Raw genomic sequence first — 17,169 nt, 5'->3', positions numbered from 1 at the left:
TATACTTTCTGCCTGGTTACTGGCCAATCAGCATTTTATTAAAACAACACAAGTGACATGGTACAAGACCATTGTCCCACAGCAATGAGACACAGTGAGCCTCAGAATTTATTGTACTCTGATAGATGTTGGTCTTGCTTTGGACCAGTATTTCCTCATTATGTTCCCTTTTTCTTTTTGGGATGGTACTATATATTCTATATCAGTTTATGTAGGAAGTATGTGATTTGTTTTTTATTTTCTTTTTATAGGAGATTACAGTTAAGAGACTGCCTTGAACCTCATAAGAGAATATGGACTTCTAAACAGTCTTGAGACTGAAAGACTATGGGAACTTTTGAAGTTGGACTAATTACATTTTGAATTATGATAGAGCTATAGACAGTGGGCCCAGGGAGTAGAATGTAGTGGTTTAAATAAGAACAGTTCCACATATGCTCATGTATTTGGATGCTTGGCTCCCAACTAGTACACTCTTGAGAATTATAAGTGTGGTGGCCATGTTTGAGTAGGTGTGCTCATGTTGGAAAAGGTACATTACCGGAGGTGGACTTTGAGGTTTCCAACCCCAGATCAAACCCTTTCTCTCTCTCTCTCTCTCTCTCTCTCTCTCTCTCTCTCTCTCTCTCTCTCTCTCTCTCTCTCTCTCTCTCTCTCCATGCTGCCTGCAGATCAGAATGTAACTGTCAGGTAATATTACAGAGCCATCCCTGTCTGCTTCATCCCATGATGGCAATGGGCTAACACTCTGAAATTTTAAGCTAGGCTCAAATTTAATGCTTTTTTAATATGAGTTACTTTCACACATGAGCTGGGTCTTTGGAATGTATTCCCTATGATTGGATGTTTCCCAGCTTTGATGCAACGGAGAGGGGCTTGATCCTGCCTCAACTTGTTATGCCATTCTTTGTTAACTCCCATGAGAGGCTTTACCCCTTCTGAATGGAGAAGGAGAAGGAGTGGGTGGGGAATAGAAGGGAGGTGAGAGAGGGAATTGGAGGTGAAGAGAGAGGAGAAACTATGATTGGTATGTAAAAATCAATGAATAATTTAAAAAATGTTGCTTTGGTCATAGTGTCTCTTCACAGAAACAAAACAGTAACTAAGACATACACATGATTTTATGTATATATATATATATATATATATATATTTGAATTTTTGTTCGTTTGTTGGTTTGTTTGTGCTTTTTGAGACATGGTTTCTCTTTCTAGCCCTGGCTAATCTGAAACCTGCTCTATATACCAGGCTGGCCTCAAACTTGGAGATCCACCTGCCTCTGCCTCCCAAGTGCTGGGATTAAAGGCATGCACTACCATCCCTTGGCTACATACATAGTTTTACTAAGCTTTTCTATCTGGGCTAACAATGTTCTCTCCATGAGCTAAAGGCTACCTAGCAAAAACCCTAATACCAGCTATGAGAAGAACACTTCTGGGTTCTATTATTTCCTGAACTTAGAACAAAGCCACAATTGAATATATACTATGCAAATATATATAAGCAAAATATTCACCAGTACATAAACTCAGTAAAAATTCTTTTGTAGCTTTTAGTCATATAAAACATTTTTGTGCATCATAAAATATATAGTTATATTCCAAAATTCAAATTTATAATATATAAGGCCATAATAAGTTAAAACCTAAGAATCTTAATTCACTTACTCAGTGTACAAATCGTTTAACATATTTCTAGTTCTAAGCAATGATTTTCCTTCATTAGGCTGTAAATTCATTCTGAGTCTGAAACAACGTAAATGTGTATTTGTATTACATGTTCACAAATATGTTGACTTTGAAAACATCAGCTCATGGACCAATAAGAGAGAGATTCATTACCCAAATCAACACCAAGTAAGTAGAACTAAACTGGATGTATCGGTCTGAGTTCAAACAGAATTTACTTCAGCTCTGCCACAGGCTAAAACAAGCCATAATAGGAAATCATCACATTGTACCTGGAAATTTTGCATAAACAATCTGATAGATTCAAGCACACTGGAGCTGCCTGTACGGGAGCCTCTTGGCCCAGATGAAAAATGGTTAGATCAATGGATGCTGATGAACAATATTTAAATGAATTTCTAAATGACTATAATAAAAAATTTAGTTGACTCAACCCCTGCTGTTCTGGGCTGTAAAGTTATGAGCTCTATTTACCTGAAAGCATGTATGTCTATTAGACTTGGCAGGAGTTTCTCAACCTTGATATTAACTAGAATATCTATTTAAAATGAACTGAGCACCAGGCTGTATCAAGTCTGTTACTTCAGGCTGGGAAAAAGGAGCAGCCTAACTTCATGCACACAACACAAGGTTCAGAAAAGAATAAATCTTAGCGGTTTTTCTTAACCTTCTTTGTGAACTAACTTATTTCCCAAGTAAGGCTGACATTGGAAGAGCAGAGCATGTATACTTCCGCCAACTGTTAAGTGTCTAAACAATTAGTGACAGAACAAAGAGTGAAATTAATTAAGGTATGCAAATTAAAACTGAAACATGAATGGGAAAATTGCAAAAAAAAAGGACAGATATGAAAAGAGAATATTGGGAGAAGGAGATGATTGGCTACTTGGTACCATTAGAGATGCAATGACCAAAACTCAGCAGCAAGCAAGTTAATTAGAACTCAGAGGACATCAAGCCCAATCAGAATTAGAGTCTGGAGATACATGGAGAAACAAGTAGCTATTTATGAAAAGAGAGCCAAGGCAAGAATTAAAGCACTGGGCAGACTAGATAGCTGGACAGTTTACTATGGAATAGCAAGAGGGTATACTGGTTTGCAAATGTTGAATAGAGTATAATAAAGGCAAAATCAGGCCATAATTAACAATAAAAAACACCAATACCATTGGAAAAGGGAAATTCATATAGTAAGTCAAAATTATTAGACCAAGTTTTAATACAATGAAAAGTTTTCTTATAGGCAAACACCTCTCTAGCACAAAGAAATCAAATATCATAACTACAGAGAGCATGTAAACCTATTTTTGGTTGATTGAAGGAGAAATCTAGATTGTAGAAAAATAAAACTTTCAGAAACATCCACACCTTTCTGGAGGTCAAGAAAAATCTGTGGATCTAATGAAGAAAGGAGTGGGGTTTGCAAGACATTAATCTCATTGCCAACAAAAATCATACAAGTGTAGAAACAGAACTTTAAAACTATATAAACTCCAGCTGATGAGAATGGTTCACAATGAACTCAAAGACGGGAGCCAAAAGTCTAATAAAGACATTTGCAATTGTCCAGCGGATGTGAATACTCATCATGGTTTTGCATGATGTGAGTATAGAAAGACAAAATGTAAACAAACCTCAATCTGAATTTACACTTTTGTCATTTGAGAAAAACTGTTTTTCTTAGGAAAATCATACCATCTTCTACTGCTTCTGTAGAAAATACAGTAAGAAAACAAAATTGTAATTGTTCAAACATCATAAAGTTAACATAAAAACAAATGCTATTGAAGAAACAATCTGATAAAACACAGTTATGGAATATCAGCCCACATCCATGAAAAGTTGTTTATCATTATTATGATTATTATTAATTGAAAATACCTTTTATACAATATATTCTGATCATGGCTCCTCCCTCATCTCCTCCAGATACTTCTCACCTCTCTACCTATCATTAACTCCATACCTTCTTCCTGTATTTCCATAGAAAACAAACAGACCAATCAAAAAAACAAGAAACAAGTCAAACAACAACAAAAAATGAAAACAGAATTTTAAAAAGCAAAGAAAAAGAAAGGCATGAGAACCGCACACAAAAACACACACACACACAAACACACACATACAAACACACACACACACACACATATATATATATATATATATATATGTATGTATATATACACAAACCTCATAAAAACACAAAATTGAAGACAATATTAGGTGATAAAAAGAAAAGTAAGGTATAAATTCCCCCCAAAAAAGCATTATAATATAAAACATCTCAAAAAGTAGCATTGAATTCATTTTGTGTTAACTTTCCTACTGGGCACTGGGCTTCTCCTAAGTATGGTGCATATATATATATATATATATATATATATATATATATATATATATATATATATATATATATTTGGAGAAAAGTAAATTTTCATTTGTAGGTAATTATCAATTGGAAATTGCTTCTGAGTTGGGGATGGGGATTTGGGGATTTGTGTTCACTTTGCCTCTCTGGGCTAGGACCCCATCTGGCTTAGACCTGTATATGCCCTTTGTCCTAGTTGGAGTTCATATTCCTCAACAACGTTAGCTAGTCATGGAGGGAGATTCCGTAACCCCGTCCTCCTATCTTGTCTCTAAAGCCAGAACCACATGGCCATATCTGTCAAGCTCTACTGCTTGCTGGGGCTAGAGCACGGCCCCCTTGTTCAATTTTATCTTCACCAGCTTTCTGTTCTTGGTGGTTGGTTGCATTTACTGCCTAAGCTCTGATGGTCTGGAACTTGCTCTGCAGACCAGGCTGGCCTCGAATTCAGAGAGCTGCCTGTCTCTGCTTCTGGAGTGCTGGGATTAAAGACATACACCACCACACTTGGTTCTAATCTTTCTTTTAAATTCCTTTGACAAGCTGAAGCTAAGTGGGTCTTTTCTTGAGGTCACCACCCCCTTTATTCCTTTTATCTCCCTGAACACAGGATTTTGCACTACTCCACTTCCTGATGTCCCTTTTCTCAGTCTGTACAGTTTGTGTTTTTACTGGCTCAGCTTGCTTCATTTCCTTATACATCTTTGTTAGAGTTAACACTAATTACCATATGACAGAATCAATACTAGGGGGGTTTTGAGATTTCCCCTGAAAACAGGATTAATCCAAACCTCTTCACTTTAGCCTTAGACAAGCTCTTCAGACAAGGGAAAAGAGCAGCCACATTCACTAAAATGTCACAAAAATGTTCTCTAGGCAACATACTAAACTTCTTCTCTGAAACTTCTTGAGTTACGAATCCACAGTTCAAATTACCCTCAGTACTACTGTCTCCCATGTTCCTAATAGTATGGCCCATTAAACCCACTTAAAGCGTTCAACTGCTTTTCTAATCCAACCTCCCAAAGTGCAAATTCCTCCCAACAAAAGCATGGTCGAGCCTATCACAGCCATACCCAGTCCCTGATACTAAATTCTGGTTTAGGGCTGCTGTTGCTGTGAAGAGACACCATAACCATGGCAACTCTTTTTTTTAATTAAATGTATTCATTTATTTTATATCCCAACTGCAGTTTGATTCTCTCCTCTCCTCCCATTTCCTCCCCCTACTTCCCCTCTGCCACTTCTCCCAATTCATTACTCCTCTGTTTCTGTTCAGAAAGGATCAGGCCTCCCATGGGTGTCAACAAAGCATGGCATATCAAGTTGAGGTAAGACTAAACTCCTTCCCTAATATTAAGAAATGGTAAGGCAACCCAGATGAATAATAGGTTCAAAAGGCCTGTCAAAGCATCAGTGGCAAGTCTTGCTCCCCCTGCTAGGAGTCCCAGAAATTGACCAAGCTATACAACTGCTGCACTTATGTAGAGTGCCTAGGTTGGTAGCATGGGGTTCCAGTGTCTGGAACTCCTATGAGACCAGGTTAGTTGTCTCTGTGGGTTTCCTTGTGATAACCTTCGATCCCACTGCTTCATACCATCCTTCCTGCCCCTCTTCAGCAAGATTCCTGAGCTCAGCCCAGTGCTTGGCTGTAGATCTCTGCATCTGCTTCCATCATTTACTGGACAAAGGTTCTCTGATAACAATTAGGGTATTCATCAATCTGATTACAGGAGATGGGAAGTGCAGACATCCTCTCTGTTATTGCTAGGATTCTTAACTGGAGTCATCCATGTAGATGTGTGGGAGTTTCCCTTGCACCAGGTTTCTACCTGATCCTGAAATGCCCCATCAAGATATCTCTTTCACTCTTTCTTTACACCCCAGCCGGACCCCTTATTTTCCCATCCCTACCTGCCCTCCGTTTACCCAGGAGATTTCTTCTATTTCTCCTTCCCAAAGACATCAATGCTTCCCTGTTGGACCCTAGTTGTTACATAGCTTCCCTGGGTTGTGAATTGTAGCATGATTATACTTTACCTTACAGCTAATGTCCACTTATAAGAGCACACATACCACGCTTGTCTTTCCGGTTCTCAGCACTCAGGCTGATTTTTTTCAAGCCCCATACATTTGCCTTCATATTTTTGGATGGCATTGCTTTTAATAACTGAGTAGTATACCATTACATGAATGTACCACATTTTATTTATTCATTCTTTAGTTCAGGTATCTAGGTTATTTCCAGGTTCTGGCTATTATGAATAATGTTGCTATGAACATACTTGAGCAAATGTCCCTGTGATATGATTGAACAGCCTTTGGGTATATGACCAAGATTGGTATAGCTGTGTCATTAGGTAGAAAATTCCTAATTTTCTGAAAAACAGTTCCACTGATTTCTAACATGGCTGTACCAGTTTGCACTCCCACCAGCAGTGGAGGAGTGTTCCTTTTGCTCCACATAAGCTGTCCCTGGTGTTTTTGATCTTAGCCATTCTGACAGGTGTAAGATGGAATCTCAGAGTTGTTTGTATTTGCATTTCCCTGATGGCTAAGGAAGTTGAACATTTCTTTCAGTGTATTCCAGCCGTTTGAGAATTTACTGCTAATAAATTCTCTCTTTAGATCTTTACCATTTTTAACTGGATTATTGGGGGGTGTCTAGTTTCTTGAATTCTTTATATATTTTAGAGATCAGTCCTCTGACAGATGTGGGGTTGGTAAAGATCTTTTCCTACTATGTAGGCTGATATTTTGTCTTAGAGGCAGTGTCCTTTAACACAGCAACTCTTATAAAGGAAAACATTTAATTGCGACTAGCTTACAGTTTCAAGGATTTAGTCCACTACCATCTTGGCACATCATGGCACCATGCAGGCAGATGCAGTGCTGAAGAAGGTACCCTCCATTTACAGTTCTGCTTCTTGATTTGCTAATAGCTGAAGGAGTCTCTTTGACTGGGTACAGCTTGAGCATAGGAGCCCTCAAGGCAACCTGCAAAAAGGCTGCACCTATTCCACAAGGCCATACCTCCTAATAGAGCCACTCCTGTAACGTGAAGGGCTAGCTTGTTGGGGTTTCTGCCCTGCCCAGTTCCCCACAGCATGCAAGCCCCAAAGAAAATCACAAAGAGGTGTACATAGGTTATAAACTGATTGACCCATTAGCTCAGTCTTCTTATTAGCTCTTGTAGCTTATATTAACACATTATTCTTATATATGTTAGCCATGTGGCTCAGTACCTTTCACAGCGGGGCAGATCACATGTTGCTTCTTTGAAGTCTGGGAAGGAGTGGGAGGAATGAGCTTCCTCCTTCCCAGCATTCTCCTGTTCTCATCGCCTCGCCTCTACTTCCTGTCTGGTTGACCCACCTATACTTCCTGCCTAGACAATCAGTGTTTTATTAAAATACATGATTGACAGAATACAGTTAATTCTCACGCACCACACTCTCTATAGTTCAAGTATTTAAACACACAAGTCTATGGAAATACTTCTTCAAACCACCACACCCTGTGAACACTGCCAGTCTTTGTGAGTTTATATGTGTATCAGTCCTGCTGTGTCTGGAACTCACTGTTTTCTTGGTATCTTTCATCCACACTAGCACTGAAAATCTTACTCATTCTTTTTATCCTCTTCAGAATTCCCTGAGCACTGAGAGGAAGGGTTCCATGAAGACACCCCATTTAGGATTGAGTGTTCTACTCTCTCTCTCTCTCTCTCTCTCTCTCTCTCTCTCTCTCTGTCTCTCTCTCTGTCTCTCTCTCTCTCTCTCTCTCTCTCTCTCTCTCTCTCTCTCTCTCTCTCTCTCCTCTATACATGTGGGTCTCTGTATTTTGTCCAATTTGATGCAGGAGGAAGATGTACGGGTATAGCAGAACATCAGTAGAAGTCGTTTTATTGCTATGTTCCTTTGGCAGAAAAGTAGCATTTTGTATTCCCCTTATTTTATGGCCTATGCAGTCTCAGATTCTATGCCACTGGAACAGTGTGAGACATGTAATAGGTCTTAAATCCAATCAGGTAGTGTTTAGTTATCCCCACAACTTTTGTGCAATATTGTACCAGCATATCATGCAAGCAGGTCACAATTGTAGACTGACGGGTTTATAGCTGGATTGGAGTTTACCTTTCTCTTCTGGTAGCATGCAGAGTACCTTCTGGTACCATGAACACTAGTCAAAGTTTAAAAGCTCTAGTTAGGCACTATTTGACTACTTAGTGTTCTGTAAGATATGCAGGGGTGTAATCACTCCTCAAAAGAAAAGTAGTCTCTTACCTCTAGCAACTGACAACAGCCTCTTAGCTAGGGATGAAGCCTAATGACACCCTCCCTATCCATTCTGGAATTTTTAATTATCTTGACAAGGTCATGTGTAGCTGTTTTAGTCACTGTTCCCTAACAAAGACAATTTTTTCCAGGAAGCATTTAATTGAGCGCTTGCTTATAGTATCAGAGACTTAGTCCATTATCACCATGGCAGTGTGCAAGTGATGTTTGTACAACATGGTGCTGTAGAATTAGCTGGACTTTCTGCATCCTAATACAAAGGTAGCTGGAAGAGAGAGATGTAGGTCCTCGTGTGGGTTTTTGAAACCCCAAAACCCACTCCCAGTGGCATGCTTCCTTCAACAAGGCCACACCTCCTAATCCTTCTAATCCTTTCAAGCCATCCCACTCCCTAGTGAGTAAGAATTGAAATATATGAACCTATATATTGGGGCACATTCTAATTCAAACCACCACAAAAGGTAACCACAACTACTGTGAGTCTGTGTATAACAGCCACATAGTGTTCTAGAAGACAGCATTTACAATACTTTCTCTCAACCACCAGCTCCTATAATTTACTGACTTCTCTTCCATAATATTTCCTGAGTCCCAGAAGGTATTATGGCAAAGAGAATGATATGGTACCCCATTTAAGTCTGTATAGTCAACAGCTGTTTATTCTCAACACTTGGATCTATTGTATATCTCTTTGTTAACAATTGTCTATGGCAGAAAAGAAACTTCTATGATTAAGACAGATCTATGAGTATAAACACAAATATTTAGAACACAATTTCTGCTTCCAGTTTATGCCTTGAGTTCCTGTCCGACCTTCTCTTGGATGGACTATGACTATTCCTCCCCTAAGTTGATATTGGCCATGTTGTTTATCACAGCAACAATGGAATGACAAGTATTTCAGAAAGAAAATGAAGTAAGAAATTTTATATTAGGAAATAATATAAGAAAATCTTGGGAAAACATTGAAAAATTAAAATCTATACGTTGTTTTAGAGGTATTATTTACAATATTTGTGTATTATTTTTCCCAATTTATTTTACTTGTATTCAAAAATCTAATAAGGTAAATGTTCAATTTCAAATCAATTTGTACAGAATGACTACTGACTTTTAATTTGTATAGTCATAGTAAGGTCAGAGTTCTATAAATTTTAAGCAATATTAATGTCTTAAAATTTACTAACTAGAAATTTAATGCAAATAATTCTTAATAATTCAGTTTCAATTGTCTTAAATCACATAGCACAATGTTTATGCTTTTAAAGTGAATAATATTTCTTAATAGTAAACATTTTAATTTTGGTATATTTGAAATTTAATAGCTTTAAAGGATATTAGTGACCCTGATGATGATGGGTAATGGCTTAACCACAGCATCAACATTTCGAAGAGAGCTTGATATGGAAAATTACCAAATAAAGCTTGGTTTTAGAAAATTATAAATGTTCAAGGAGTCTATGGGACAGTTGAAAAGCACTTTGCTTTTTACCCTAATTACTATTACTATTATTTACCTAATTACTAGTTATAGTCATTGGCTATGGTCTCTTGTAAAGCAGATCTTCAGATGTTTGGGAGCTGCAATTTAAGTGCTTCATTTGAGGCATAATCCTAAGAAGCACTCAGGTGATAGTGAGTCAGAAAAAGGAAAAAGAATGGTAAAGAGTAGGGAACATGATCATCATAAGAACCTGTGGTCCCATGATGCAATATAACCTCTGAGGGACAAAGTAGGACATGCCACAGAACTGTCCTGGTACATAAAAAAAAAAAAAAAAAACTTCAAATATTTATTTAAAACTTCTTTTCCTTCTCTGTCACTCTCTACTAACAACTGACTCTGAACTGAAAGAGAATTCTCAACAGAAGTTCAAATGGCCAAAAGACACTTAAGGTCATGCTCAACCTCCTTAGTGATCAGGGAAATGCAAATCAAAACAACTTTGAGATACCATCTTACACCTGTCAGATTGGCTAAAATCAAAAACACCAATGATAGCCTTTAATGGAGAGGTTGTAGAGTAAGGGGTACACTCATCCATTGCTGGTGGGAATGCAAACTTGTGCAACCACTTTGGAAAGCAGTGTGGCGGTTTCTCGGGAAATTCGGGATCAACCTACTCCAGGACCCAGCAATTCCACTCTTGGGAATTTACCCAAGAGATGCCCAATCATATTACAAAAGCATTTGTTCAACTATGTTCATAACAGCATTATTTGTAATAGCCAGAACCTGGAAACAACCTAGATGCCCTTCAGTGGAAGAATGGATGAAGAAAGTGTGGAATATATACATATTAGAGTACTACTCAGCGATAAAAAACAATGACATCTTGAATTTTGCATGCAAATGGATGGAAATAGAAAACACTATTCTGAGTGAGGTAACCCAGACCCAAAAAGATGAAATGGGATGTACTCACTCATAATCGGTTTCTAGCCATAAATAAAGGACATCGAGCCTATAATTCATGATCCTAGAAAAGATAAATAAGAAGAAGGTTCATCTGGCGATGGATGGAGATAGAGACAGAGCCACACATTGGTGCACCAGACTGAGCACCCAAGATCCAAATGAGGAGCAGAAGGAGGGAGAACATGAGCAAGCAAGTCAGGGCTGCGAGAGGTGCTCCCACCCACCGAGATGGTGGGGCTGATCTAATGGGAGCTCACCAAGGCCAGCTGAACTGGGACTGAAAAAGCATGGGATAAAACCGGACTCCCAGAACATGGTGGACAATGAGGGCTGCTGAGAAGCCAAGGACAATGGCACTGGATTTGGATCCTACTACACATACTGGCTTGAGGGGGGGTGGCTAGCCTGTTTCGATGCTCACCTTCCTAGACCTGGATGGAGCAGGGAGGATCCTGGACTTCCAACATGGCAGGGAACCCTTACTGCTCTTAGGACAGGAGAGGGAGGGGGAGTGAAGGGGGGAGGGGGAGGTAAACAAGAGGCGGGGAGGAGGCAGAAATTTTTAATAAAAAAATTAATAAAAACAATATAAAAAAAGAACATACTTCCAGGTAGAAGGCTGAGAATCTTTAGTATGCATGAAGTACATGTTCTGGGGACTCTCTTAATATGCAGAAAAAGTAAGAGCAAAAAAGTACCAGTGACAGACTGAACCACAATTAGTGAGTGTATGCATGTCTAGCTAGTGAGGCAACCTAGTGTCTAAAGTCTATTGTACAAATCTGCTATATGACTCAGCTCCCAGGGAATGGTTATCTATCAATTTGGTCATCATCTCTACATTCTTTTATTATTGGTTTAATCACTAACAATTCATTTAACCACTGAGTACCTACCATCATACAGTACTGAAAGAAATGAAACACAGCAAAGGAAAGAGAGCCTAGCACAAACTCTCAAATATCAAAAAAAATTATGACAAGACTTGGTCCAAACTGTTAATATGTGCTCAGAGAAAACACCAATTCTGAAGAATATCTTAGGCTAAACTTATTTCCATTGTGCCACCCCAATAGCAGACCATAACTAAAAACAAAACTACAATTCCCCTAAGATTACACTAGGAAAAGAAACTACAAAAATATTTTGCCACAATTGAAATGCAGGCATTTGACCCTTAGAGTCTCAAAAATACTCGGCACTGTGCCAGTTACACCAAAAGAACTTTTGCCAAAAATGTGTTTTAACCAAAACAAATGAAGATGAAAAAAATACTTGTCTTGCCTGTGCTTGATACTTTTTATTCCAACTCCATTATCTACTCCCTCCTATTGTAATTAAATTTTATTTAAGACTGAAATAGGGTGGTTTACCTTTCATAAATTTACTTTTTCTGTTCATATAATTTATGTGTGCTTTGTGTCCCAGGACACAAGGAGGATCTTGGCAGAGTCAGGAGGTAAACACTGTGTAAAGATGTGTGTACAAGTAACAAGTACTATCTATAAAACAGTGCATGGAAAAACAGCTTGGAGTAGAGGAGAAGTAGATAAAATAAACAGAATAACTCCCAAAACATTTATGGACCAAGAAATAAGACTTTTATAGATGTTTAATTTTGAAAGCAAAATGTATTATGTACAAAATATTATCATGTTTATTCATAATGATTATAAAAACATGTACCCTTTATGTCTATGTTCCACAAATTACACTTTTATTTTGAAAATGTTTTGAAATTGCAAAAGTTTAAAGCAAAAGAAAATTTGAATGGGTGTGAAACAAGGACTTAGAATATAATCATTCTTTCAACAATAATTATACTGTATATTTTGAGACTCTATAATCAAGAATTGGAAGTTGGTTCTTGTCTTAGGTTCAAAATCATGAAGCAACAATTTTGCAAAATGGGTGTATCTTGTGAGAAATTACAAAATGATGACTTAGTTGCCTTTTCTATGGGAAATGAATGCAGGCAGAGGACATTTCCTATATGTGCTCTTCTGAGCTTATGCTGTTGGAGTGGCACAAAGAGAAATTTGAGGCAAACAGAGAATGATACAATACTAGAGAAACATTCAACATAAAAGAATTTTAGAGACATTGTAGAAAAATCAAAAAGACCTAGTAGAAAAAAAGTAATTGTTGACCAAAATATGTTGCAAAACTTATTTCATTTTTGGTTCAATAATATGTAATTGATATGGGAGTTCCCTCTGTGTCCTGTGATTACCATTAATGAATAAAGAAACTGCCTTGGCCTGTTGATAGGGCAGAACTTAGGTAGGCAGGGAGACTGTACTGAATGCTGGGAGAAAGAAGGTCAGAGTGAGGGAGACACCATGGAGCCACCAGAGTCTGACATGCCAAATCATTGCCGGTAAGCCACTGCCATGTGGCAATATATGATTAATAGAAATGGGTTAAATTAAAATGTGAGAGTTAGCCAAAAAGAAGCTAGAGCTAATGGGCCAAGCAGTGTTTCAAATAATACATATTCTGTGTGCTTTTTCGGTTCTGGGAGGTCAGGATGAACAAGCATCTCCTCCTACACAGTACCTTATCAAAAGAGATGCATCCACATTGCTGATGGAGGAGGGTCTTCTATCAATCTGTTGATTTCATTGGTTAATTAATAAAGAAAACTGCTTGCTAGGTCAGAACACAGGTGGGTGGAGTAGACAGAACAGAATGCTGGGAAGAAGGGAAGTGAGTCAGATGCAATGAAGCTCCTACCCAAGATAGATGTAGGCTAAAATCTTGCCGGTAAGCCACCCCTCGTGGTGCTAAACACATTACTAAATATGGGTTAATCAAAATGTGAGAGTTAACCAGTAAGAGGCTGAAGCTAATGGGCCAAGCAGTGTTTAAAAAATACAATTTGTGTGTTGTTATTTCAGGTGTAAAGCTAGCCGTGTGGGATCCGAGCAGGATGAAAAGCAGGCCTGCTCACCTCCTCACTACACATTGTGGTTACTGAGGTAACCCTGTTGATCTGTTCTTCAATTAATGAAAATAACTGAGTACTTACTTTGAGCTCTTCATATATTATAAAGTAGTATTCTTATATTTATGAATATTTAATTCTAGTGAGAAAAGCTCATAAGAAAATGCCCTGGAAAATTAAGTCAATGTTGAATGAATTATTAAACCAAAGGATTGCATTTTTTGGTTAATAAATGATTATTTCTTTTTCATTACTATTTTTGCTCCAAAAATTGAAACAATGTTTAAATGTAATCAAACAATATTTATTCAAGCTATTCATGCTTTGGAAAATAATTATAATGGCAAAATAATAAAAAGTGGATGAAGAGATAATGGCAGTGCTTGGTTATATTTATTAAATACTTTGTATTTATACCTGTTCTAATAATACATATTCATTTGTTTCCAGTTTGTATCTGTTGCCAATAAAGTTACATTGATTTTTGTGTGAAAACCTTTGTGAAAACAGGGGCTTTCTTTTCTATAGCACTAAGATTCAGGATCACTTCTGTATATTTAACTCTATAAAATACCTTACAATTCAGTCAAATTTGCTCTTCAACTTTGAACATCTACCAGGTATACATAAAAGCATTTGTTATCCCACATTCTCCCACAATTGAGCTGTGAGTCTTTAAAGTTTATATGTCTTTAAGGATTTATTTCACAGCTAATGATATTAACTATATTTCATGTATTTTTTAAAAATTGTATCTCTTTTGTAAAGCATTATTTTTAATGTTTGGTTCATTTTTATCTAGTCTGTTTTCTTGTTGATTTATAGGGAGATCTTGATGCAAATCTTCTGTCAAAATTGCAAATATTTCCTCCATAAACTTCTTTTCATTATGTCTCTGTTGACTTTTGTGGATTACAACTTCTTTTTATGAAGTCTAAGTCATCTGTTCTTTCCACAGGAGCATATTACACCTTTTGAAAACATTGCATACTGCATGTTCACAATAATTTTCTTACTTGTTTCCTTCCACATGTTTTATAGTTTTACATTTTACCTTTTATTCATTTTGAACTCATTGTTATATATGACATAAAGTAAGAGTCAAGATAAAAACCAATAGATCTAAATGTAATATTAGCAACAAAGAATTATGCATTTATCATGAGTGATACACAGCACAAATACAAACAATACTCAATATATAGCTTTGTATAGTTGATTCTAAACATATTCAATAAATTACTGGTATTTCTCAAAGAGCTTTTAGGAAAAAACAATATATATTTATCACAAAATAGATTGTAAATTATATACTTTGGTGATTAAATGTTTTCTTAAGAAGTAAGTTTGCTATATAAGAAACATAGTTAACCCAGAAAAAGAATAGTTTTTGCTTATCTATATTCTGTCCATTTTTTTATTTTTCCAGTACCCACCAAGTTTCTATATTATCTCAAGCTGTTAATTACTTATATATTTTAAGGGGTAGGGATATGCATTATTTTTAGTCTAAATAAAACACAATGATATGCCTATCAATACTTTAGGTAGTTATAGAATTGAGAACTCATATTTCCTATGAAATATGAGTATCTCATTGGCTACAAATATGTTGTGTCTCAACAAATCTACTTTGAATTGAGTATACAAAACTGTGTTTAAAGATTTATTTTTGTTTTTAACTATGTCTCTGTTTGAGTGGGGGGGGGGGTGGCAGTATGTGGGGGGACGGGTAAGTGCCTACCAAAATCAGTATAGGATCTCCCTTGAGCTAGTTACAAATGGGTTTGAGGGTTCTGGAACTCAAACTTGTGTCCTCTTCCAGAGCAGTAAATATTCTTAACTGCTAAGATATCTCTCCCGTCCTCCAAATGCATTTAATACAACTAAGTTTCATAACATTACTGCTTTTCATGGTCTGTATTAAATATGCTTACATCAGCCTATAGTTGAACAAAATTACAAAACACAAAACTTATTTATTAAAAGGTATAGAATGTCTCATATATTTTATTGATCACTACACTGACAATAAAAGTGTGTAGTATATGTCCTACTTAGCTTAAATTGTCAATTTGATACAACCCAGAGTCATCTGAAAAGAAAGTTTATATTGACGGATTGCTCAAATCAGAATTGTCTTGACTGTTGATAGAGAAGTACCTACCCTGTGCTTGACACCGTTCGCTAGACCATTGGTCCTGGGCTATAGAAAGAAGTAAGTTAAGCACACAAGATTAGATAGTCCACACAGGCTATCAAGTATCACTCCTCCATATAGTCATTCTATGAGTTCTATTCCTCTAGCGAATTCTGAGTAATACAACAGGAAAACAGGCAACGGATGACTGCTAAGAAATGAAGAGGTAGCATTTCCCAAGGCAAAACCTCCTAAATGTGCCCAATAAAAAGTGGTCATCCCTGAAACTTTCTTACACACAAACAGAAAACAGAATCAACACACACACACACACACACACACACACACACACACCACTCACTATATATAAATTAATCAGGACAAAATGAGGCTTCATTTTAGAATGACATAGGAGGACTTGAAGGGCATGGGGGGAGTTGAGGATATTTGTGGGGATTAGAAGGCAGAAAAGATAAGAGGAAAGTGATAAAACTCTATTTTATTTAAAACATCTAAGCCTTTAAAAAACAATATAAAAAAGAAAGTATGGTGGTTTGAATGGTCTCATGGGTTTGAATGCTTCTCCCTAGATGCTGGCACTGCTTGGGGAAGGATTAAGATGTATGTGTTTGTTGGAAGAAATGTACCATTTGGGAAGGACATTGAGGTTTTAAAAGTTCATGCCAACACCAGCCTCTCTGCCTTCAAAGTAGCTTTTAGCTACTGCTCCATCGTCATGTCGGTCTACTTCCCACTGTGACAAAACTATAAGTGGACCTCCAATTAAATGCTTTCCTTTATAAATTGCCTTTGTCATAGTGTCTCTTCACAGGAATAAAAAAGTAACTAAGATAGAAAAGAAGTGAGAAAGAAAACAACAAAAAGTATATAATAATGTTATATGACAGCTTTAATTTACATAAATAAATTACTAGCATATATAACTATGTTGCCTCGTTTTATGTGACGCACACGAGAGCCATGTGAGAAGAGGGAATCTCAGTTGAGAAGTTGCACTGACTACACTGAATTGTGGACAAGTCTGTGATGCTTTTTCTTGGCTGATGGTTAATGATTGATGGGCGAAGGCTCAGCTCATAGATTAGGTCTATCCCTGGTGTTCTGAAAAGAAAAAGAAAACAATGAGCAAGCAGTGGAAAGCGAGCCAGTAAACAGTGTTCTTCCTCTATGGCCTCTCCTTCAGCTCCAGCCTCCAGATTCCTTCTTTCAGTTCTTGCCCTGATTTTCCCCGGTGATAGAATATGACCTGAGAGTTGTTACTTAAAATAAACCCTTTCTACCCCAAGTT

Source organism: Arvicola amphibius, chromosome 3, assembly GCF_903992535.2.
Source record: "Arvicola amphibius chromosome 3, mArvAmp1.2, whole genome shotgun sequence".
Classification (NCBI taxonomy): Eukaryota; Metazoa; Chordata; class Mammalia; order Rodentia; family Cricetidae; genus Arvicola; species Arvicola amphibius.
Note: the sequence above shows the minus strand (reverse complement) of the source record.